General features: G+C 42.0%; 1 protein-coding gene across 3 annotated transcripts in view; it reads left to right on the top strand.

The window, feature by feature from the left end:
- The first annotated feature begins 10,736 nt into the window (after positions 1–10,736).
- Positions 10,737–25,688, top strand: part of BRD4 (bromodomain containing 4) — a 78,682-nt gene continuing 63,730 nt past the window's right edge. For all 3 annotated transcript variants that reach the window (XM_054578824.1, XM_054578823.1, XM_054578827.1), the window contains exon 1: positions 10,737–10,980. The gene's annotated coding sequence lies outside the window, so the exon portion shown is untranslated. The remainder of the gene's footprint in view (positions 10,981–25,688) is intronic.

The raw sequence follows: 25,688 nt of genomic DNA, 5'->3' as shown, positions 1-25,688 counted from the left end.
CACTAAGCATAATGTTTTTGAGGTTCCTCTATGTTGTATCCTGTATCACTACTTCGTTTCTTTTTATGGCTGAATAATATCCCATGGTATGTATATACTACATTTGTTTGTCCAGTCATCCACTAATGGATATTTGAATTGTTTCCACCTTTTGACTATCATGAAGAGTGCTGCTAGAAACATTCTTGAACAACTAATCGGAGTAACTATTTTCAGTTCTTTTTGGTATATACGAAGGAACAGAATTACTGGGTTACATGGTAATTCTACTTTTAAATTTTTGAGGAACCACTAAACTTTTCCACATTCCTATCAGTGATGTACAAAGGTTCCAATTTCTCCACTTCCTTACTGACATTTTCCATTTTTTAATAAGATTTTATTTATTTATTTATTTATTTATTTTTAGAGAGGGGAAGGGAAGGAGAAAAAGAGGGAGAGACATCCATGTGCTAGAGAAATACCCATTGGTTGCCTCTTGCTTGTCCCCAACTGGACACCTGGCCTGCAACCCAGGCACATGCCGTGAGCAGGTACCAAACCAGCAACATCTTGGTTTGTGGGACAATGCCCAAACCACTGAGCCACACCAGTGAGGGCTATTTTCCATTTTTTCGATTCTGGCTATTTTAGTGGGTATGAAGTAGCATCTCATTGTAGTTTTTGACCTGCATTTCCCTAATTACTAATGATGTTGGGTATCTCTTCATGTGCTTGTTGGTCATTTGTGGGTTTGTTTTTTCTTAAGATTTTATTTATTTTTAGAGAGGGAGAGGGGAAGGAGAAAGAGAGGGAGAGAAACATCAGTGTATGGTTGCCCCTTGCGCACCCCCTACTGGAAACCTAGCCTGCAACCAGGCAAGTGCCCTGACTGGGAATCAAACCATCAACCCTTAGGTTCGTAGGCCGGCATTCAATCCACTGAGCAACACCAGCCAGGTGTTGGTCATTTGTTTATCTCTGGAGAAATGCAAATTCGAGTTCTTTGCTTGTTTTTTAATTGGGTTGTCTTTCTCAGGTGTAGGAGTTCTTTATATATTTTAAAAGACACATTGGATGTGATTTTCAAAAATTTTTTTCATTGTCTGGGCTGTCCTTTCACTCCCTTAACAGTACCCTTTGATGCAAAAAAATTTTTTTGTTAATCAAGTTCAATTTATTTTTTCTTTTGTTACTTGTATTTAAGTGTCATATGTAAGAAATCATTGCCAAATCTAAGGTCATGAAAATTTACTCCTATACTTTCTTCTGCGAGTTCTATGGTTTTTAACTCATAGTTAGTTTTATGATCCACTTTGAGTTAAATTTTGCATATGGTGTGAGATAAGGGCCTGGTTTTATTCTACGAGTATTCCAGGTGGAAACTCGGTTGTCCCAGCACCATTTGTTGAAGAAACTATTCTTTCCCCATTGAATGGCCGTGGTACCCTTGTCAACAAGTCAGTTGACCATAGCTACATGGGTTTATTTCTGGACTCTCAATTCTATTCTATTGTTTTATATACCTTGTCTTTATGCCAGTATCATATTGTATGTAGCTTTGTAGTAAGATTTGGAATTGGGATGTGTGAATCCTCCAATTTTATTCCTCTTTTTCAAGATTATTGTGGTTATTCTAGGTCCCTTAAATTTCCATATTAATTTTAGGGTCAGCCTGTCAATTTCTACAAAGAAGCCAGCTAGTATTCAGATAGAAATTATGTTGAATCAATAGATCATTTTTGGGTACTCCCATCTTTACAGTATTAAGATACAATATTTAAATTCATGAACCCAGCTTTCTCTCCTCTTATTTAGGTCTTTAATGTCTTTAAGCAGTGTTTTGTAGTTTTCAGCACTTCTGCTGAAACTTCTGTTAAATTTATTCTTAAGTGTTTTAGTCTTTAGATGCTGTTGAAAATGGATTTGTTTTCTTAATTTCTTTTTTGGATTGCTCATTGCTAGTGTATAGAAATACAGCTGATTTTTGTGTGACCTTGTATCCTGCAACTTTGCTGAATTTTTAAAAATAGCTCTGATAGTTTTGTAGTGGATCCTTTAAGATTTCCCATATATCAGGTCATGTCATCTGTGAATAGGAATTGTTTTACTTCTTCCTTTCCTATATGACCTTCCATTATCTTTTTCTTGCCTGATTGCTATGGCTAGAACTCCCAGTTGGCATTCTTGTAACATTCCTTTTTTTTTTTTTTTAATCCTCTCCTGGAGATATGTTTTTATTGATTTTTAGAGAGAGAGGAAGTGGAGGAGAGAGATCAATCAATTGCCTCCTGTACATACCCTGACCAAGGTGTATATGATGCTCCATCCAACTGACCCACCTGCCCAGGGCATAACATTTATTTTTAAAGTTTATATTTTCAGTAATCTTTCTCCCAACTGTGAATTCCACTAAGCTTACATGGAAAACCATTTGTCTATGTTCTTGCAAATATTCTAATTCCAGCCAATCCAGTTAAGCTGCATTCTTTGAATAAAGAACATGCAGTAGATAAAATCTTTTGTTATCTAAACTTATGAATCACAGGTCAACAAGTTGGGTATTTAGTGCCTATAAGGCTCAGGTGCCGTGGGTGCAAGTATCACATCTTTGCTTAGTAACCTGCCCAAAGACACTCAGGACAAATCCTCAACCTGCCCCATGGGAAATTCCTGGGGATTTTGGCTTCTCAGATGCTTAAACAAAAAATGGGAGGATTTCTCTAAATAGGAGTGAAGAGAGCTCACGAATCCATCACAAATTTTCTTTTATTTGCTGCCATAAAATTCTCTCTGAAAGAATTCCTCTTTAGAGATAACCCCCAACGGCTAATGACTAACTACATGGTAACTGAACGTGCAAATTGTCTACTACAATTGTTCCCATGTAAGTCCCTAATTCCTTCCCATCGAGGACAGTGAGAATGACAATACTGATTATCTCAAATGAACTAAAACCACAATTTCCTTCGGTGTTTGAAGTACACTTTGTCTAGCTCAGCATTGGCAAAACCAAAGAAAGCTAAGGGAATGTTCTTTGAGAAGAAAGAACTTGCTTGTCACTATTCATCAACCTCACAAGGATGAAATATGTCTTGCCTAGGAAAAGATAACATTTTGCCCAGTATGTATGTTAATAGTTACCTACTGCTGCTTAATAAATTACTCCAAAAGTTAGTGGCTTAAAAACATTATGTCATGATTTCTGGGAGTCACAAATCTAGGTGTAGCTTAGGTGGGTCTTCGATTAGAATTGCAAAGCTGTAATCAAGGTGTTGGCCAAGGCTGTGGTCTCATGTGAAGGCATGACTATGGAAGAATCTACTTTCAGTGTTGCTCATGTGGTTGTTAGCAGAACGTACTTCCTTGCAGGTGTTGCTTTGAGGGCTTTAGCTCCTTGCTGGCTGTTGACCAAAGCCTAAGTTCCTTGCCATATGGTTCTCTCCTATATGGAAGCTTGCTTTACCAAAATGTGCGAGCTGAAAAGAAAAGAACCCAGCTAGACCAAAGTCACAGTCTTTTTCAACCCAATCAGGAAAGTGCTATCACTTTTTCATTAGCAGCAAGTCTCTAGGTTTAGCCCACACTCCAGGGAAGATTACAAAAGTGTAAATTCTAGAAGGTGGGGATCTTTAGGGGCCATCTTGAAAGGTGCCTATAACACAATACTAATATAAATCTAGATGTAGATGACATGATCAAAATTTTACCAGTAACACTTTCCATGCTTAACCTCTAGGCTTTCAAATCATCAGTCTTTTGTGAGAGTCTTAAACTAGAAGGTACCTTGCCAAACTTCTCATTTCCTAGTGATGTTGAAACATTCAGAAGTTCATCCATTCAAGTTCATCACTAAACTTTTATATTCACTTCTCTTAGATACAGTTTTCCTTATACATAAGATTCATTTTCTTCTTCTTAAAATTGAAATATATTTTAAAAATATGCATAAAGCATAGGTATAGTAGAGTGAATAATTACAAAGTTAATGCAGAGTCAAGAAGCGGAACACTTTTCAGTCATGTAAGATGATAAAGATCTAGAGACCTGCCGTACAATATGTGCTTATAGTTAACAATATTGTGCACTTAAAAACTAAATTTTAAGCCCTGGCTGGTGTGGCTCAGTTGGTTGAGCATCATCCCGGAGAGCGAAAGGGTTGCACTTTGATTCCTGGTCAAGGCACATGCCTGGGTTGCAGTTTCAGTTCCCATTTGGGTTGTGTGCAAGAGGTGGCTGATGGATGTTTCTTTCTCACATTAATGTTTCTCTTCCTCTCTTTCTCCCTCCCCTCCCCTTTTCCTAAAAACAACAACAACAGCAAAGAACCTACATTTTTAAAAATGAAAAGAAATGGAAATCTGATATACCTCGGAAACTGACCACTCCCACCAAAACTCCTCATCCCTTCCTGGTTACCCTCGCAGGTAACCAGTGGTGTAATTACATGCTTATTTCTCTTATAGTTTTACTTTCTTAAAAACTTCAGCCTATTTTTGTCTCTTTTAGAAATCTAGATCGAAAAGAGATGATCACATATGTGTATCTTGCTTCTCTGGTTTCCCATTACATTTGTAAGATTTATCTGTGTTGTGTGTGGCTGTGGTTTGTTCATTCTCATTGTTATAATATATTCATTCTACCATGAATACACATTTGGGTTGTTTTCAGTATAGGGTCTTAGGAACAATGCTATTTTTTAAAAATCCTCACCTGAGAATATGTTTATTGATGGGGGGGAGAGAAAGAGAGAGAGAGAGAAAGAAAGAGACATCAGTGTGAGAAACATTAATGGGTTGCTTCCTGTACTCACCCTAACTGTAGAATGTATGTACAACACAAAAAGTGAACCATAATGTAAACTATAGACCTTAGTTGATAATGATGTATCAATATTGGCCCATCAACTATAACAAATGTACCACACTATACAAGATGTTAATAAGGGAAGTCGGAGAGGGGAAGTGAGGGGATATATGGAAACTCTGTCCTTTCCACTAAATCTTAGTATGTCTACGCTGCTTAAAAAATCTATTAATTAAAAAAAACTGCAAGAGGAATAGCTTCTGTATAATGAAGAAATTTCCATTTCTCTAGACTTTAGTGTCTAGAGCAAGGATCATCAAACTACTGCCTAGACTGAACTGCTGTCTGTTTATGAACCACTAAGAATGATTTTTGAAACAAAATCAAAAACATATTATTTTAATTCCTAAAATTTACATGAAATCTAAGTTTTAGTACCCATAAAGTTTTACTGGAACACAGCCACAACCATTTGTTTACATATTAACATGGCTGCTCTTGTGCTACAATGGCAGTGCTACAAAGATTAGCAATGTTATAGCGATTGTATGGCCCACAAAGTCTAAATTACTGACCACTTGGTTCTTTATAGAAAAAAAATTGTCAGTTCCTGTGATAAAGGAAAGTTGCTGGCAACCTTAATGGAGTCAGGAGTTCTGAGCTCTAAACTGTGTAAATGTGTCATCTTGAGTGAGTCACTCACCATCACTAGGACCAAACTATAAATTCCAGAATGTAACCTCATGGGCAAGTTTTTGGGAAGTGGGCCTGAATTCAGGCTATAACAAATCAAATACCCCCAGCTTTTCTAAAACTGATCATGCTATATAGGTTTATTCTTGCTTTTAAGAGAACACTATATAATTTTTGTATATATATATAGTTTTCCTATATATATATAGGAAAAATCCTGGCAAGTACGAAAAGAAAACAGGAAATGTACAAGGATTATTGTAACTCTGATTATTACAATGGAAAAATTGGAAATGAATTAAATGTATATAATAGGAGAATAGTTAAATAAAGTATTATATATCCAATGTTATCTTCAAGCTATCCCCTAATTAGGCAGATCTCCAAGTATCCATGTGGAATGACTTCAAAAATGTGTTAAATGAAAAAAATCATGTTATGAATTAACAGGTACAGAATTACCTGTTTTATTTTTTAAGTATAAAAAAAGTTTTATTAATTATACTATTAACAGTTGTTCCATTTTCCCCCTTTATTCCCCTCTGCCCAGTACCCCCTTCCCTCCAGCATCCTCCCCTCCCTTTAGTTCATGTCCATGGGTCATACATGTAAGTTTTTTGGCTTCTCCGTTTCCTACACTATTCTTAACCTCCCCCTGTCTATTTTTGTACCTACCAATTACGCTTCTTATTCCTTGTACCTTTCCCTCCATTCTCCCCCTTCCAGGGGGAGATAACCTGCTGATAACCCTCCATGTGATCTCCATTTCTATGATTCTGTTCCTGTTCCAGGTGCTTGCTTAGTTTGTTTGTTTGTTTGTTTTGTTTTTTTAGGTTCAGTTGTTGATAGTTGTGTTTGTTGTCATTTTACTGTTCATAGTTTTGATCTTCTTTTTCTTAGATAAGTCCCTTTAACACTTCCTATAATAAGGGCTTGGTGACGATAAGCTCCTTTATCCCTTACCAGGCAAGCACTTATCTTTCCTCCCATTCTAAAATACAGCTTGGCTGGACAGAGTAACCTTGGATGTAGGTCCTTGCTTTTCGTGACTTCAGATACTTCTTTCCATTCCCTTCTTGCCTGTAAGGTTTCTTTTGAGAAATCAGCTGATAGCCTTATGGGAACTCCTTTGTAGGCAACTCTCTGCCTTTCTCTTGCTGCTTTTAAGACTCTCTCCTTACCTTCAATTTTGGGTAATTTAATTATGATGTTTCTTGGTGTGTTCCTCTTTGGGTCCAATTTCTCTGGTACTCTCGGAGCTTCCTGGACTTCCTGGAAGTCTATTTCCTTCACCAGATTGGGTAAGTTTTCCTTCATTATTTTTTCAAATAAGTTTTCAATTCCTTGCTCTTCCTCTTCTCTTTCTGGCACCCCTATGATTTGGATGTTGGAACATTTAAAGTTGTCCCAGAGGTTCCTAAGTCTCTCCTAATTTTTTTTGAATTCTTGTTTCTTCATTCTGTTCCAGTTGAATGGTTATTTCTTCCTTTTGTTCCAAATTGTTGATTTAAGTGCAAGTTTCCTTCCCTTCACTTTTGGTTTCCTGTATATTTTTCTTTATTTCACTTTGTATAGCCTTCACTGCTTCCTTTATTTTGCAGTCATACTCAACCATTTCTCTCAGCATCCTGATAAACAACATTTTGAACTCTGCATCTGATAGGTTGGCTATCTTTTCATCACTTAGTTCTTTTAATGGAGTTTTGACATGGTCTTTCATTTGGGCCATATATCTTTGTCTTGGCGCACCTGTTACGTTGTGGGGAGTAGAGCCTTAGTTATTCGCCAGCGCAACCCAAGTCACTCTGTTGTGGCACTGTATGTGGGGGAGGGGTCAGAGAGTGAACAATGGGCTTGCTCAGCTCTTGCCCTGCTTTCAGTCACTTCCATGCTTCCTGCAAGTGACTGGCACCCTTCCAGTTGCTGCCCTGGTGCTGATTCCTTGAGTGGGTGGGCTTGTGTATGTTCTAGGACCCTGTAGCCCCTTCAAATGGACTCTCCTGAGAGACTGGCAGTTTCTTCTGCCAGGGCAACTGCCACAGGTTTTTACAGCCAGAGGTTATGAGGAGGGGTCAGAGAGGGAACAATGCTGATTGCTTGGCTCTTGCTATGCTTTCAGCCACTTTCCCCACTTCCCACAAATGAATTGCACCCTTCCGGGCACTGCCCTGGTGCTGATTTCCAGGCAGTAGGCTTGTGTACATTCTAGGACACCATGGGCCCCTCCAACAGACTGTCCTGAGAGACTGGCAGTTTCTTCTGCCACAACCCCCACAGATTTTTATAGCCAGAGGTTCTGAGGCTTTATTTCCTAGTTCTGGAACCCCGGGTTGCAGTCGGTCTCACTCCCCAGTTGTTCCTCCTGGTTTATCCTTGCAAATGTGGGCTTGCCCAGTCCGCCAGCTGTCACCTCGCTCACCCAGTCTGCCAGCAGCTGCCTTGCTGCGTGTCCTCACTGCCCTGGCTGTCCACCTCTGCCCCTCCTATCAGTCTGGATGAATGTTTCTTCTTTAACTCAGTGGTTGTTGCACTTCCACACAGTTTTATTTTCGCAGTTCTGGTTGCTTTTTGTTTTAAAATTGGTTGTTATCCTTCTTTAGGTTGTACGAGGAGGTGAAACATATCTACCTACACCTCCATCTTGGCCAGAAGCCTGATCCCTTTGTTTTATAACAACACAACTACTTCTACATGTAGACACATATTATTGCACAGAATAAAAAGTCTAGACCGGTGATGGCCAATAGAAATATAAGTGTATTGCCAATCACATATGTAGTGTTATATTTTCTAGTAGCAACATTAAAAAAGTAGAGAGAAATAGGTTAAAATTAAATTTAATAATGTTTTATTTAACCCACTATACAAAAGTTATTGAACATGTAATCAATGTAAAGGTGAATAACGAGATATTTTACACATTTTTTCATACTAAATCTTTGAAATGCAATTCATATTTTATAGTTGGCAGTACATCTCAGTTTGGGTCAGCTACATTCAAGCACTCAATAGCCACATGTGGCCAGTGACTATCAGATAACACAGGTTTAAACACATCAAAGTGGTTACTCTGGTGGGGGAGGAGGAGGGGGAGATGTTATATTTTTCCTCCATATTACTTTGTATTGTTCAATTAAAACAGTTTCATGTATTACTTTATTAAAAAGAAATAATACCAGAGTTCTATTGCATAATACTTCATATTTCATTTCTTAATGTTTTTATTAATCTTTTCTGGGTTTTAGTATTGCAAACATAGTGATAACAGGAGAAAGTAAAGAGCTTATCAAAATGTGAACCATTAAGTAATGGGGCAATTAAAATGACTCAACTGGACCTGGCTGGTGTGGCTCAGTGAATTGAGTGGCAGCCTATGAACCAAAGGGTCGCTGGTTCTATTCCTAGCCAGGGCATGTGCCTGGGTTGCAGGCTGGGATCTGGGTTGTGGGGCACGTGAGAAGTAACCACACACTGATGTTTCTCTCCCTCTCTTCCACTCTCTAAAAATAAAGAAATAAAATATTAAAAAAAATAAATAAAATGATTCAACTGTATAAACATTTTCTGAGTCTGAGCCATTTGTGAGGAGTTAGGCTATGCACTATGGAAGACAAAAAGAAAATCTTTTTGTCCTAAGAGATTTTTGGAGACAGCTGTTGGAACTCCCTTTAGACAGCTTCCATATACTCTTCAGGTTGGATTTGATTTCTAGCAATAGCCAAAAGCCCTCCAGTTGAGTCCAGTAAATTTTTATGGTTTTATTTAAAATAAACTGTGAATCAAGAGTCAAAGGAAAGATTTTATTATGTAACTTGCAAACTGGGAGATCCAAATTACTTCTGAAGATATTATTATTGTCTGCAAGAACAATAAACTAAGTGGATAATGCAACAAGACAGCTGTGGGAAAGTGCAACTTAAAATGGATACATTCTGGTTTCCTTTTTTTGAAAAAGTTGTTATTCCATATACACTTAGCCCTGTGAACTTTCCTATTCTTTTTCCATTTCCAGCCATCTTGTGCAAATTGCACAGCATGGAAAATTAGAGGCCAGGAGATATTCATGAGTTTCAATATTCTGTAATACAGACTTAGAAGATAGTTTACTAATAAGCCAATTACTATTACTGCCTTTATTTTTTACACTTAATAATTTGTTACATCACACTTTGTTAAAATAAAGGGTAAAATTAAGTCTTTACTGTGCCTAGGACTCACCAGTGATTTGTGATTGCCCTTGTTGAAGAGCGAGCAAACACCACAATAGAGACACAGCTATTGACTACTATGCTCGTGTATCAACATATTTTGAAAGAAGCGGCCATGAAGACATTTTTTAATGACTGAGAATTTTTAGAGTAACTTGAGTCTGCTCTTTTTAAAAGGTGGGACTAAAAATGCCAAGAGCAAAGATAAGAGCAAAAGGGGAAAGAAGTTATGTCTCTCCTTTGAAAAATTCCACAGTATCATTTTAAGCTGCAACTGACTTAAATCTAATCTCCTCATTTAATGGAGCCGACTTGTGGTTTGAGTCTTAAGCACCAGAAGGAGGTCAGCTGAGGGACAAACGGAGAGTGCCCTAGGCCCGGGTCCAGCACCTTCCAGCTTTTACACCTTAGCGAAGGAAGAGGTCACCTCGGTCTTGTTCGTAACCTCATCAACTCTTTCCCTCACCCCAGTGCCGGGGCCCCCATCCCACATCTCTCGCCTCCGCGGCCCAGCAGTGGCCAACTCCATCCACACCCTGCAGACTACACTCCGGGGAGAGGTGCTCCCTCAGACAGGTGTCTCTCCTCAGTCTCTACCATCAGTCTTTGGGGTCTCTCCTCACCGGCCTTCCTCTTCGAGCGTCGATCATCAAACATTTCTTAAATTCTGGACGTCTCCTTCTGCCTTCAGATCTTTTCCCTGAAGCGCAGCCTTCAGTCTCCCCTTGGTCCTCTCCCTCAGTCTGACCCGCGTCTCAGAAATCCTCTCCCTAGGTCTGCGAGGTCCACCTGGCGCCCTTCCTCGGTCTTCGGAGTCCTCTCCCTGGGTCTCCCGGATCCCCTCCTTCAGTCTGCGAGGTCCCCCTCTCTCCATCTGAGGAGTCTCTTTACTCAATCTGCAGAATACCGCACAGCCCCGCGTGCCCGCGTAGCGAGCGTACTTCGCGCTAGCCTACTCTCCGGAGCTCTCGCGCGCCTGCACGGTCCGGGGCGCGCGCCCGGCGGGCGGAGGCGACGCTAGACCGCGCGCGCAACATGCGCGGTGACGTCAGTGCGCTGGCGGCGGCGGCGGCGGCGGCGGCGGCGGCGGCAGGGCTGTTTGTTCTGCTCTCCCGTAGCCGAGAAGCCGAAGCAGTGGCTGCGACGGTGGCGGCTACCGGCGGTATTCGCCGGCGAGCGGGGCCTGTGAGCGCGGCGGAGCGGCGGGCGCGACGGGCGGGCCCCGGCGCCGCATAGCAGCCCAAGGAGGAGGTTGCGGCGGCTGGCGGAGGCGGCGTGCGGCCTAGCGTCTCAGGTGAGGGCCGGTGCCCTTCGGAGCGGCGGGCGGCGCGAGGCTGTCGGCGAGCACTCGCAGCGCGGTCCGCGTCACCTGCATTGCGTAATGGGGCCGGTGCGCCAGCTCCGACGCCATCGGCACGGCGCGAGGGCGGGGAGGCCGGGGCGACGCGGGCTTGGGGCCTGCGGGCCTCCCGCGTCCCCGCGCCACCCGCTCGTTCTGAGGTCGCCTGCGCCGTTGGCGTCGGGGCATCGGATCCCCGGCTTGCCCCGTCGTTGGCACCGATGCCCCCGGCCTCGGACCGGTCAGCGGGGCGGGGGCGCGTGCGAGGGGCGCGGGCGCCGCGGCGGGGCGGGCGGCCGGGGGCGGGCAGGGGGCGGGCCGAGGCGCCCGGCACTTCCTGTCGCCGCCATTTTGTCAAGTGAGGAGGAGGAGGAGGAGGAGGAGGAAGCGGCCGCTGCAGGGCCCGCGGCGCGCCCGGCTCGGGTAAGTCCGAGCCCGGCCTGGTGGCCGCGGCGCTGCCGTCTCCGGGGCGGGCTCGGCCTCAGCCGGGCTGCTCACGTGGGCCGGTCCCGACGCGTTCTTTCCCCGCCCCGGCACCTTGATTCTTCTTCCCGTACTGGGGTAGCGCGCCCCCGCCCCCATTTCCTCACCTTACGAGTGTCCCCGGAGCTTTGCGGAAAACACGGCCGTTCCCCAGGAAGAGGCTGCCCCCGCACGCCTGCCCTGGGGGCGAGCCTGGTCCCCTTTACCCAACTACTCCCAGCCTGGCAGCCTCTCGCTGGGCGCTTTGTTTTGCTCAGTCGGTGCTCGCCTGGTGTCCTTGCCTCGGTCTCGTCTCTTTGCGGTGTTGTGCAAGGTGGTAGTTTGGGGTGGGGATGTGGTGGATTTATGATGCAGCGAAATAAAATGACCCCCACCAACGGAAGAAGCACAGCTTTATCCGAATGAAACGCCCCCAACGCCTGGCCTTGGACGAAGATGGGAAATCCCATTTTGGTGTAGTGGACAGTGTTCAGGCCGTTGGATGAGTCATGTGCTTTTGCTGAGTGGCTGGCTGATCTCCCTTTTAGTCAAGACCAGGCATTGTTTTTTGAAGTGTTTTTATTTAGTTGTTTACTCATTTAATGTTTCGTGCAACGTGGTAGGGTTTATGGTTTCGGCCCTTGGATTCATTTTTTACCTGTGTTTGATTCAAGAAGTGACACCTTGGATGGAGTCTGTGCCTCTTGAAAATTGAAGTGTCTTTGCTTACCTTTGAGTGGGATCTAGCTGTCCTTGTTTACCAAAAATCAAGCCTTAGTGCATCTCTAAGCCAGTGGCTCTTCTGTGCTGTAATAACAGTTGGGAAATTTTTCATGAATGAGGCTGTCAAGTTCCTTGAATTGTGAGTCCTTGGAATTTGTAGTCCTTGGAAGTTGCAAAGGAAACCATATTCTACAGGATTTATGAAGGCGATTTCAATTTCAAGAAGGTTTTGGATCGCAGTTTTATGACCTTGACAGTAATTTAATAAAACATTTCTTTCGGTTTAATTTGGTTTGGGATTATCTTTTTAGCAAGGCATTGTAGCTTACCAACCCCTTCTCCCCAAAAGCTTCAATGCGGGGCAGATAAAACACTCAGATGGTTTCCATTGACCCAAGTGGAGAAGGAAAAGACTGATCTGAAACAAATCCACCATACCCTTTATCTTCGTAGGAAACATAGTATCTAAGGGCTCAAGCTTTGGAGTCAATGTCTTAGACTTTGTTTCCGAAAGTTATCTTTTTGAGCCAGTTATTGTGATCTTTGTACTAAATTGCACTTTTGCTTTTGGATGTAGTGGATATTTTTGTGTTGCACGATTCAGGTTATTGAATGCCTTGAGAATTATAGATTCTAGAGGGAAATTGAAGTCTTATTTTCTTAAAGCAAAAACCGTTTTGGTGCCCCAGTGATTTGAAAACTCTGAGATGTTAAATCTTCTGACAACCCACTGTCATTATCTGTCACAGTTATGTCCATGTAAAGTGTTTGGATTTTTGATTTTGAATAAACTTGCGAAGTAAATCATGTTTGATTTTGTTTTTGGCGGATTTGTAAAAATTAAAGAAAAGCCTGGAACTGAAAACTGCTACTAACATTTCATAAATTCATGATTTTTGGGTGTTTAGAAAAGAGTGGACATTCACATTTGCAAAATGAGGATTGTAGGGATTTCTTGCTGATGCTGACATTTAATTCATAAGACTTGAGTTTGTAAAAATAAAACTTGCTGAAGTTATTTTTCTTTCACTAGACTCTTAAGCTCCATGAGGGCAGGGTTTTGTTTGCTTCTCTTTGCCTGTTTTTATTCTCTATTGTATCCTCACTGCCTAGAAGAAAGACCACCTAAAATATTATTTGAGTGAAAAAACTGAAGAGATACTTGAGCAATAATTTGGCATGTCAGTAATACTAACTGCAAATAATTCCTCTTAAGTTAATAAATATTGTTAACAGCAGACCTAATTGGTTAGTAGTGATTTACAAGGAACGTGAATTTTAACTAAGATAATATTAAGTTCCCTAGAAATTGTAGTAGGCTTCTTAATAGTCAAGGTAGTGTGGCATGCAATTGCTTCTGTGCACTGCACACTGTCTACTGTATATTTCCTATTTAGTAGTTTGAAATATGAGTGGATTTAGCCTGTAGTTCAACCCTGACCTAGGAAAATGTTTTAAGAGGGGGATAAAATGCATAATAATAAACAGATATGGGTAGCATTTCTTAATGTGAATCTCACACTGTCATTAAAAACTTGATATTTTAAAAAACACATTGAGCACTTTGTTTTTAATATTCTGATTTCACGTATATGTGATTGGTCAATCCATCTCAACAGTTCCTGAACAAGGGAAGATAAAAAGATACTAATATTGTACAGTGACTTTTTTGGTATGTATATTCCTTATTAATGTATTCATTCTGCAAGCACTTACTGAATATAAATTATGTATAATAACAGCTTTACTTAGATGTAATTGACACATGATACAGTCACTAATTTTAAGTGTATAATTCAGTACTTGCCTATTTTGTATATTTCAGAAATCATACAACATAATATTTTTGTGTCTGGCTGCTTTCATTCAGTATAATGTTTTCAAGGTTTGTGTTATAGCATTAGTCAGTATTTTATTCCTTTTATGACTGAGTGATAGTCTATTATATGGATATACTACATTTTATCCATTCATCTGTTGGTAGATATTTGGGTTGTTAATTCCACGTTTTGGTTATTATGAATATTGCTGCTGTCATTGTTCATGTACAAGTTTTTGTGTGGACATACTAATTTCTTGGGGTAGATGCCTAGGAGTGGAGTTGTTGGGTCATGGTAACTAACTTTTGGAGACTACACAGTGACTTTTTTTTTTTTTTAGTCCTCACCCAAGGACTTTTTTTTTCTTCTTGCTTTTAGAGAGAGAGAAACATTCGTTGCCTCCTGTATGTGCCTGGACTAGGATCATACATGACCAGACCAGGAATCGAACCCGTAGCCTTTCATTACGGGATGACGCTCCAACCAAATGAGTCACACTAGCCAGGGCTCCACAATGACTTTTTTTTTAACAACATTGATTTTCTAGTGCTTTTACAGAGGGGTTAAAACAAAAGCTTAATGGAATATGGTGTGGCCATTTAAAAGTATGAGGAAGTGAAAGTGCAGTGATGTCAGCATAGTGACATGTAGTACAGTCTGCGTGGTTTGATTTCTATTTTTTTTTTTAAATTGTACATTGTTAGAGAAGAGTTGATGTGCTGCTAAGGCACATCAAACAGTCTGGAATATGCACCCCAAATTTTACTCCTGTTGTAGTAAAGGGTGTTTTTAAAAACACAATTTTTAAAAACATCTGAAGTCTTCAAGTGATTAAACTTGATTAAATTGCATCCATATTCACAGCATAACTCATGGGATGTATTGCATTCTAAAGAAATGAAGAATGAGTCCAGTGTCAGAGTTAGGGCAAAGCAGCCATCTGTCCCATTCTTGGTGAAACTCTGAAGAGGAATTGCACTGGTTGGTCCACATTTGAAAATGAGATAAGGGATTTTTCTTAAAACAAAAGTAGTCCATGGTCATTTTAAAGAATTTAGAAAATAACAGAATGTTAAGGTGATGTTAAATGTTAAAAAATATCCTTTAAGTCCATTTTTATTCCAGTCTTTCTACGTATGAGTAACAAAATTGGATTGTGCTCTTAAGTTTTAAGAAAATACTACATCGTGAACATTTCCAAAATGCTGTTTTAAATGGTTGACTAATATTCTAATATATGAATATACTATAGTTTAATTCTGCTAACTTTGCACATGATTTTTAAGTTTTCTCCTTTCTCATGTCTAGAGTGGGAATTGCTAGACCAAAGGGTGCGAGTTTTTGAAAACTTGATGCAAATCAGTTTTTTCAGAAAAGTTCCATGAATTTCCATTTCTCTGATCACAGCTTCACAGAGTCTTGTTTATAAGAGTGAAGTTTTTAAACCCCCCCCCCAACAGATAACAATTGTATAAAAACAAAATGTTGTCTTGGGAGTTTATTCTGAGAAGCTTCAAGTGTCTCAAGATCTTGCTCTTCGACCTTTCTACTCTCTCCTGTCCAGAGCTGGACTTTGTTTCCTGAATTCCTGACCGGACGCTAGCAGTCCAGTGTTACCTGAATGTTCTGGGGAGGGAGATGGGGGAGGGCTTGAGTGGCTTCCTGGTGTCCAGGCCTGTTTTATTTTTTTTCTGGCCTGCTCCAAAGACTGATACCACCAGTTAGACTGAAGTTTGAATTCTGGCCCTGCTGTTTGCCCTGTGGCCTTCCGACTGTCACTCAGCCTTCCCCAAACCTCACTTACGACTCTTTCAGCTGGCGGTAAAATGCGGCTGTGCCCTCTCAAGATTAGCTACTTGCTGTCATTGACCATGGCTAATAATTGAAGTGGGATTAGGTACCTGGCTGAGGCAGTTGAGTAGCTGAGGGCTAGGAAAGTGTACCAGCTGACACGTGACACCAAGATCTGCCAGGTGCCTTTCAGATCCCCTTCCCCCTATGTGTGTCTTTCTCCAAGTGAGCTGTGAGTGGGGACCAATGGAGGAGGTTGTTTAAAGTGGCGATTGTGGTTTTTAAGTGAGAATTTGTATTTATCTGAAAGATTAAAAGTGGTGATGACGGGATTGATGGGAATGCACGAGCTCTGGGGGCTTCCACCCTGAGATTCTGGCTGAAAAGTTGGGGGAAATGAGCCAGCAAGGGAACATGGTCCAACGTATACTCAGGCTTAAACTGTCACTTGTCTGTTTCATTAATAAAACCTCATGTTCTAAACAAAGGCAGTGGCCAGAAGTTGCTGATGTACTTAAGTTTTTCCAGTGCACAAGCACAGCGTTCTTTCATACCTTCTCTGCCTCTTTGGCCCTGATTTAGACTGTGTTGACAACTGGCCTTGGTGAGAGGATTCTGCTCTTCTTGAAGGTTGTGTCACATGTCAGGGCCTCCCTGGAAGGGAAGCAAGACAGCTGGAAGGGGAGTTCCTGGCTGGGAGGTTGAGGTCCTGCTAATGGACTTTGGGCCTGTTGACCAGAAGAACCAGTCCATGCCAGTCACCACCAGTATTAGGTGCTGTTAGGATCCAAGTCCATGTGAAATGCCTTTGGTGTTAAACCCAATTGGAGAACATATTTCTTTCAGAGATTGGTCAAATCTGAGCATTTAACTGCCAGTAAAGATTATTTGGATGTCCCTGGCTGGGTGGCTCAGTTGGTTAGAGCATTGTCCTGTGCACCAAAAGGTTGTAGTTTCAATTCCCAATCACATATCTATGTTGCGGGTTCTATCCTGGGTCGAGGCACAAACGGGAAGCAGCCAATTCATGTTTCTCTCTTATCAGCCCCTACTTCCCGCCCCCCTCAAATCAATAAACATATCCTCAGGTGAGGATTTTTTTTTTTTTTAAGAGTACTTGAATGCACACTCCATTTTTTCTTTTTGACCTTTGACATACTTACAAATAAAGATTTCTGTGGTTCACGCTAGGTGTAGGCTATTCTGTGACCTTTTCCTTGGCGAGTGTTGGCCTGTTCTGCCCAATGTAGGAAGTTCCAAGACTTTGGGCTGTGGTAGCAGTGTTGGTTGGGCTTGGGCAGAACTGTGTATTGGAGATGGGGAACTATGGAGTCTTCTGTCAGGTTTCAGTCCTGGCCCGACCGCCTTCTGGCCCTGACCTCAGGCAAGTTACATAATCCCTAAACCTCAGTTTCATTATTTGTAAAAAGGGTTCTGTATGCTGGGGAGAGGGTGTCACATCTCTTATGTTCAGATTGGGGGAGTAGGGGGGGGTCTCTGTTATGTTTTGATGGGGAATGGGGAGTTACTGCTTTGCTGTGTCTGAAGGACTTTGAGAAAAACTCTCTAGGTCCCACTATGCCTGTGGTCATCTTCCTGGTCTTGTCCTCTTAAGGCCGAAACTTCTTGTTTGTTCCTAGTTGCTATTATGTCCACAGACAGTGGAGCACTGTGGAAGCAGTGCCAGGGGAGAGGTGTTGGGCTTGGTATTGTGCAATTTCCAGGAACAGGAATTAGTAATTCCTGTGTCCTTGTGGGTAGCTAATGTCCCCAGCTGTCCTACCCCAGGCAATGACACATTCATGCCTGTGGGTAAATTGGCATTTGAGATTTTGTTTTATGTTAAAAGAAAAAAAAAAGAAAGTGAGGTAAATTTGGGGATTTTACACTTGAAACACTTTCTACTGTTTGAGGAAACATGTATTTTGTGGGAGCGGATTGTTATTGGGGGAGAGTTGAAACGGGATAACTGCGTGGAGTGTGGAACCTGCCAGCACAGGCGGGAGGAGGGGGAGGAACTGGGCTGTAGGAACACACTATACCTGCCTTAGACCAGTTGCATACCTTCTTCCTAAGCTTCATTTTCTCATGTGAAATGGGATAATAGGTTTGGGCTCCAAGAACTTGGAGCAGAATCTAGATTTTAAGAGAAAGTAATTCTTTATTTGCGTTTTCCAAACTATGAATGGTGAAATGAATTAAGTAGGTTGCAGTCTTTGTGTAAGGGGAAAAGAATTGTCAGAGGCTGTCACCTACTCAAGGGTATTTCATAAAACTGATTTTATGTCTTGTGTACCCTATAAAATGTGTTTCTTGTGGGTCAAGTGAGCAGAGTGTGAAACAACACTGTTTTAGATACTACTTAATGGTAACTGGTACCTTGATTTCACTCCCCCCTTTTTTTTCCTTTTTTTTCTTTTTTACTGTTTTGCAATCTATTCCTTCATCACTTGCCCAAGGGTTGCTTCCCTGGAAATGCTTTCTGATGGTGGGTGAACTGCATTGATACTTAGTTTCTTTTCTTGTACCCACTGCTTGCTAGAAGCTCTGTAGGGAGTGGGAGTGGTGTCACAAAGTTGAAGAAGCATGTAGAGGTGAAGGTTGTTTGTAGTTTGCAAATAGGCAAAAACAAATCTGTAAAGAGGGGTGTTCGTGTGTGGGGGGGACAAGAATATAGAGACAAGCAGGCTACTTGTTCTATATTCTTACTGTCCTCCAACTTTTTAATTAGGATGTCTCTTTTAGGAAATGGCTGTATTGGATATGTCTCTCTGGTATAAATAACAAACATAAAACTACTTACAGCAAACAAACATAAAACTGCTTACAAGAGGAATTTGTTGGCTGATGTGTCAAGAAGTCTGGAGTGGGCCTCAGGCACAGCCGAATACAGGGGCTCCAACAGGGACATCAGAGGTGGTTCTGTCACTCTGATATCCTGACCTCAAGGTCAAAAGTGAGTCTTCCTAGGGAGTGCTCTTTGATGACAGAAGACTGTCTTAGGTCATTGACCATCTCTGACCATGTGTAGGACAGAATGCTGAACCACTTTGCCTCAAACATGACGCTTGTAGCCTATCTCTGCCTCCCACTTTCTTGCTCACCAAAAGTAGTAGCTCTAGCAACATCTTGTTGATTATGAGACATGCTAGATGAGATACTTTTGTTGAATTATCTTTTGCACTAGGAGTGGGGTGTACCCCCTAACTTGAAGGAGAACTTTTGGATGGCTGAAAGGGAAGTTAATTTTCCACATTAAGGTGATAAACCAAAATTAGTTGAAATCAGCTTAGAATGAGTGAGTTACTCAAGAAGAGGGTAAAGTGAATGCAGTTAAGGATGTATTTATTTCTAATCCTGTGGTAGAGGAATAAATGAAAGACATTGTTTATCTTACCAGATCCCAGGTACAGAGGGAGCTGCTATGGGGGCTGTGGGAAGAGTCAAGCCAAGTCTCAGGAGTCTGTTCCTTGGGTGAGAGGACTTTGGCCAGGAGTGAAAAGGCCCAGCTTGGCCAGAAAAATGGCTCTCAGGGAACAGCTTAAATGAGCTTAGACCATCAAGGAAACACAGGGCAAGACTTGGATAAGACACCGGGTAGATAAATTTCAGTAAATGCTTACATGAATGAAATTGTAATGGAGAACATTTCAATAGACTGGATTTATTGAAATGCCTGCCTGCCATGCCTGCAAAAACTATCATCATTTTGCCATTTGCTAGGCTGTTTCTGTACTTGAGTTCTTGTAAAGTCTGCTGCTTGGCATTCCTCTAGTGTTACAGAAAGCTACTCACATTTCCATAATCAAAAACAAGTGTTAAGCACTGCTAGAGTAATCATTTTCCTACAGTTCTCGCTGTTGGCTTTATTCATTCTTTTAAGGGGGTCAGAATAATTGAGGGTCCAGTAACCAAGGGGGAGACAAGCCCTGCTTCTCACTAGAGCATTGGTTCTTAATTTGAGGGGAGGTCGGAGGTCTCTTTGAGGATGTGATGAATGCTGTGAATTCTTTCTTCAGAAATATGCATGCATGACCATTGAACAGGTTTTGGGGGGCGGGGTTAGAACCTTAAAGCCCACCCAAGGACATGTACTAAACATGTACTAAAATGAATTAACTGGATTTTAGTTCGAGAATGAGAAATTTCTTAAAAAAATTGATTTTCAGAGAGAGAGAGAGAGAGATTGGTTTGTTGTTAAATTTATTTTTGTATTCATTGGTTGATTCTTGTCTGTGCCCTGACCTGGGATCAGTCCCATGGGCGTGGCCTATTGAGATGGTGCTCTAAGCAACTGAACTACCCAGCTAGGGCTGAGAAATTTCTTATGTTAATTAAAAGGCTCTTGATGGTCTTGAAGACTTTAATTTTTTGCATGCACCCTGCTTTCTCAGCCATTTGTAGATTTATGGAGCAGAAACAATATGGAACACCCATTTTGTTTTGTCCTTGTAAAGATCCTCTAGAGGTTTTTACAGAGCACTCGAGCAACCTGTGCGCCAGCAGTGGTGCGAACCTGCCCAAGGCCCCTGGGCACCATTTTCTCAACCTGTTCTCTTTCCTGGACATAAGGAATGTTAGAATGTGGCAGAGAATAGGCCTTCTGCAGGGGCAGCAGATGAAAGATGATTTGTGTTCTGGGGCTCTTCACTGAAGCTCCCACTGTTCCTAAAACTGTCCCTAGGATTCAGTGTCTGCCTGGAGGCTTTGCTGCAGAAGGTAACCCAGACGGTCACTAGCCAGCCTGATCATTTGGTGGTGTTGGATGTGGGTGGACCTAGATTATGGCTGTGGTCCCTTGCGTGGCTTAGTACTTGCTCTCTGCTGTGGGAAATTTATTCATGCATACCCTTGAACCTGCAAAGACTGAGGGAGGCACACCATTCCTAAGCGTAAAAAGCTTAAGCTTGGGACTGAATACGCTACACCAGGTGATGGGCTCATTGCCATTATATTCTCCATCCCCAAATCCCTGTCTGGTGAAAGACTAGGAAATACAATAGTATAAACTTGAATAATTCATATTTGTGTCATTGGGGCGGAGTTGAAGGATGGAAAAGAATTATTACTTCTAAGACTAATGCATATTAAAAACTCTCTTGCTCCTTGCTCCTTCTTAAACTGTTGTAAAGATTAAACTTGTATATGCTAGTGGATATTTCCCCCATTCATTTACTATTGTGGTTGACTTGAATTAATCCTATTGCTCTGCTCAGTTGAATTACAGTCCTGTTGACCAGGCCTGACTTTTGTTACTTAAGCAGTTTACCCCTGCTATTAAGAGAAACAAACAAGATAGCATACATGAAAGGGTTTGGTAAAAAGTGGTATCATCCATGTGTAGGTTGTTTTCATTTGTAATCACCATTAAAAATTACTTTGCTTTCACTTAAAAAAAGTTGCTAAGGAAAAAAGTTGTGTGTGTATGTCTTCATTTCTTTTCCTTTTGACACTAGGAAACAGTTGAGCTGACAGATGAGCTGTCACTGGAAATGACACCACCTTCATGTTCATCTTTTTTTTTTTTTTTTTAAGAGGGGAAGGAAGGGAAAAAGAGGGAGAGAAACATGGATGAAAGAGAGAGAAACATCAATTCGTTGCCTCTGGCACTTCCGCAACTGGGGACCTAGCCTTCCATGTTCATCTATTTCAAGATGATAATTTACATATCTTTGTAATCCCAGGAATGCAGTTTTAAATTACCAGTGTTGGAGGCCTTTTGAGCTGCAGCTTAGCTTGTCTGTCCTCAGTGTCATTTTTCAGAACATCTCTGTTTTTTATGCTCTGGGAACCCATGCAAGCATCCTTCTCTTGCACTCGTGAGAGCTGGGTACCCTCCCTCGTCTGTGGCTTTTTCTGCTAGCCTTCCGGAACTCCACATTTGTATTGTTCATCTTGAGACCATCCTCCTCATTGATCATTGATTCCTTGTGAAAAACATCAAGGCTTTTAGCTAAAGTTGCATGTGAGTAGACTTCCCAGTAACTATTTTTTCTGAGTGGACCTTTCTTTCCCAGTTACTTAACTGCTTGCTTCTTCTGAAATGGTGAAATCTAACATGGGTCCTCCTGTTGTCTATGTCAGTCTTAATGTATGGAGCTGCAGTGTGGATTATTTCTCCATCCTCAGTGTGTTTCCCTCCCCAGACTGGGAGCTTCAGCGTATGTTTATGATCGCTGCGTTTTAGTATTTGAGTGTGTACTGTGCACCAGGTGCTGGATTTCGAAGGCCCTGTGCATTCCTTAAGTCCTCAGTATTGTCCTCATTTTGCAGATAAGGAAGCTGATGCCCAGAGAGCTGAGTCACTTGGGCAGGGTTAGGGTTGCAAGGACACCAAGCTGGTAAGTGACAGTGCGTGGCCTCAGAGCCCACATGCTCCTGGCTTCTGTGAGCTTTAGATGGAGGGAATTGCCGTATGCAGATATTTGTGATGGCACATAGTGAGCATGAGGTAGACCTCAAAATTACGCTTTGAGAGGCTGGGCCAGACAGTATGAGAAGGAAGAGAGGCCTCCCAATGGAAAGGATCTTAGGCGTTTAGGCTGGCCCATCTGTGAGGACAGCTGTGGTTTGGATAAAGACTTGGATAGTTCTGCAAACAAGAACCTGTCCCTTGGAGACACTTACCAGAGCAGGGCAAGGATTAGTCGGGGTGGGTCATTACTCTGTGCAGATTTCCTTTTCATTAAGGGTTATTGTGTGACATTTAAAGTGTCACCTTGAGAAGGTTTTCATTAGAACACCACCAAGCTGCCTTGATTTGGTTTCACTTCCATTTTTTGATATTCTAGTGAGGGTCTGTGAGTACAGAAGAGGAAGTTGGAGGAAGTCGGTAAGCTGCAGTACGTTGTGATCTTTAGCCCAGTCACCCCAGACTTAAGACAGGAGTGTGAACTAGATGATTTCTTGGAATTGTGGTGAGCCTCAGTCTTGAAGTGCTGCTTATTGTAGGGTGGAACTGAGTTCTAGCTCATGGGTGCTTATTTCCCACTTAGGGGTTCTTATTTAAAGAGAATTTCCTCCCTGAAGTAACATGCTACATTGGGTGATTCTACCAGTGCAGGACTTACTAGGCAGTCAGCCACTGTGTTATATTCTGCATGTGCAGTGAGGATTCAGTGGTGAGTAAAAGGTGTTTCCCATGTTTGTGTGCCATGTACAATTAAAACATGACTGGAAGAGAGTGAAGCAGGTGTTCTAGGCATCCTTATCTCTCTGGCGGTGGGCAGAGACCCAATGCTACAAAAGTGATGCAATTTATTTAATAAGTGTGTTCCATGTCCTGGCTGGTGTGGCTCAGTGGATTGAGCACTGGCCTGCGAACTGGAGGGTTGCCAGTTTGATTCCCAGTCAGGGCACATGTCTGGGTTGCGGGCCCCCCACACAAGGGGAAGGGAGGGAGAAAGAGAGGGGTGGAAACATCAATTTGTGGTTGCCTCTTGTGCGTCCCCCACTGGAGACATGGTCCGCAACCCACACATGGGCCCCGACTGGGAATTGAACCGACGATCCTCTGGTTCACAGGCTGGCGCTCAATCCACTGAGCCACACCAGCCAGGGCAATAAATAAAATCTTCAAAAAAAAGAAAAAGAAAAAGAAAATTAAAAAAACAAGTGTGTCCCAAAGAAACAGGTTTTTATTTAACTTTTAAAACTTTTCTTTGATTTTGTTAAAATGACAATTGATCTCATTGAATAAGAGGCTGGCTCTGAGCAGCTGTGAGAAAAATTCACTCGAGAGAATGGCAGACGTATTTAGACAAGCTCCATGCAAAACTGGACTAGTAATCTAATGAGAGTACACAATCAAAATACATTAGATTGATTGTAGCATAATTCTCCTGCTACTCTAAAATCTCACTTGCATATAGGATAAAGACAAACTCCCATTCTGGGTGCTCTGGTTTCTGTGGTAATCTGCTAACCCATTCCATATCTTTGCTCCTTGCTTCTAGAATTTCCCCATCTCTCAGGGTCCGGTTTGAATCTTATTTTACAGTGACCCACCCAATTTCAAAAGCATTGCTGTCTAGTGGAACTTCCTGCAGTGATTGAAACATTAGGTTTTTGGGTTATCCTGGATGGTGGCCACCACCCTTGCATGGCAAGTAAGTTCTTGAAGGTGGCTGGAAGACTCAGGTTATGCCTGCTTTGACAGGTTTTAGGGAAGAGGGGCTCATCCTGAGGTGTCTTGGTTGACACTGCCCTGTAGGCAGGTGGGTGTACAGGTCTGTGATGCAGGGGTGGGTCTAGCCAGGCTCAGGGGCTTTGGGTTTTGCAGGGAGGGTGGGAGAGATCTCCTTGGGGCTATGGGAGAGAGAAGAGGAGGGGGTTAGGGCCAGCATTTAGGGTGAGAAGATAATCAGGAACTGAATCCTGATTTATGTGGCTGGGAAAATGCTCCCTCTGCCCCTCCCGTAGGAGGCTGGAAATGGAGTCTTCCTGAAAGGGTCCCAGGCTTGAGAAAGCCAGGCCTCTGTGGGGGAAATGAGGTGGAGAATTACCATTCATTGGGTAAGGGCTTTTCCTTCAAAATCATCCATCCTGGAATGAATTCCAGTTACCTAGATAAGTATCGTGTTCTTTAGCCTCTGCCCTAGAAAATTCCCCATCCCTCTGGAATTTGTTTTATCTGACATCTTACATTGCATTTGTTCCATACATTTCCCTCTCCCCCATTTTGTGAGCACAGCTTTGGGGGCAGGACTGGCCTATTTGGCCCATTATCTTTGTGTGTAGAGAGAAAATGAATGAAGGTTTAAGTAGAGACTGCAGGCTGAGCTGTGGTTCTAGAAGGTGCCATTTGTGGGTCTGCCTAGAAAGAGTCAACTGAGTGAAGTGGATGAAGCCTGCCAGTAGAGCTCATGCTAGTGGGCTACAGGCCATACCCCACAGCCCATTTGATTTTACTCCATGATTACAAGTTCATGAAATGTGAACATATTTTAAAAGTTATACTGAATCATGAATTCACTTTTAACGATATGATTAATAGCGTTGTTGAGTTCTTACTGAACTTTTTGTCGCATTTCAGTCGTCCCTTAGACCAGCTCTGTGAGGGTATTATCTCTGTTTTAGAGATGAGGAATCTGTGCTGAAGCCATCTGTGTACTTTTTTTTTTTCCTGGTAAAAAACAACATATAATTTTACATTCTTAACATTTTTAAGTGTTAACTATATGCACGTCGTTGTTGTGCAACAGATCTTGAACCTTTTTGTCTTGCAAAACTGAAACTGTATCTTTTGAACAACTCCCCGTTCCTCCTCATTCCGTCCCTTGGTAACAACATTCTGCTTTCTGTTTCTAAGAGTTTGACTATTTTAGATACGCAATATAAATGGAATCATGCAGTATTTGTCTTTTTGTGAGTGGCTTATTTCACTTAGCATACCATTTACAGACTTGTGCCACTTCCTCATTCAAGGTTCATCCGCGTTGTGGTAACCATAGCTCATTTTCACCAAAATGTAAATACATCACAATTTTTTTTAGCTGGTTTATCTTTTCAAATTGATCTGTAGGAGTTCTTTGTAGAGTCCAGTACTAGATCTTTGTGGGTAATTTTTTTTGCAGTATCTTCCCATAGTTGGGTGTGGCGCCCCTACTTTTAAGCATCTTTTGAGGAATACAAGATCTTAATTTTAATGTAGGTGAATTTAAGGATCTCATTATCTTCTGAAGATCATACAGTTTTGCCTTTCAAGTGTATGCCCTGAATCAATCAAGAAATGACTTTTTGGTATAGGGTGAGGAGTCATGCAGCCTTCAGCTCCCTGCAGGCTTTGTGACTTCAGATAAATGACTGATTTCTCCTAGCATTAATGTCCTCAGCTGCAACACTTGATCCTAATACCTACTGTGTGCA

The sequence above is a fragment of the Pteronotus mesoamericanus genome, unplaced genomic scaffold (genome assembly GCF_021234165.1).
Source record: "Pteronotus mesoamericanus isolate MK-2021 breed Mesoamerican mustached bat unplaced genomic scaffold, CSHL_Meso_final contig_502, whole genome shotgun sequence".
Classification (NCBI taxonomy): domain Eukaryota; kingdom Metazoa; phylum Chordata; class Mammalia; order Chiroptera; family Mormoopidae; genus Pteronotus; species Pteronotus mesoamericanus.
This window is presented reverse-complemented; position numbering and strand designations above follow the sequence as displayed.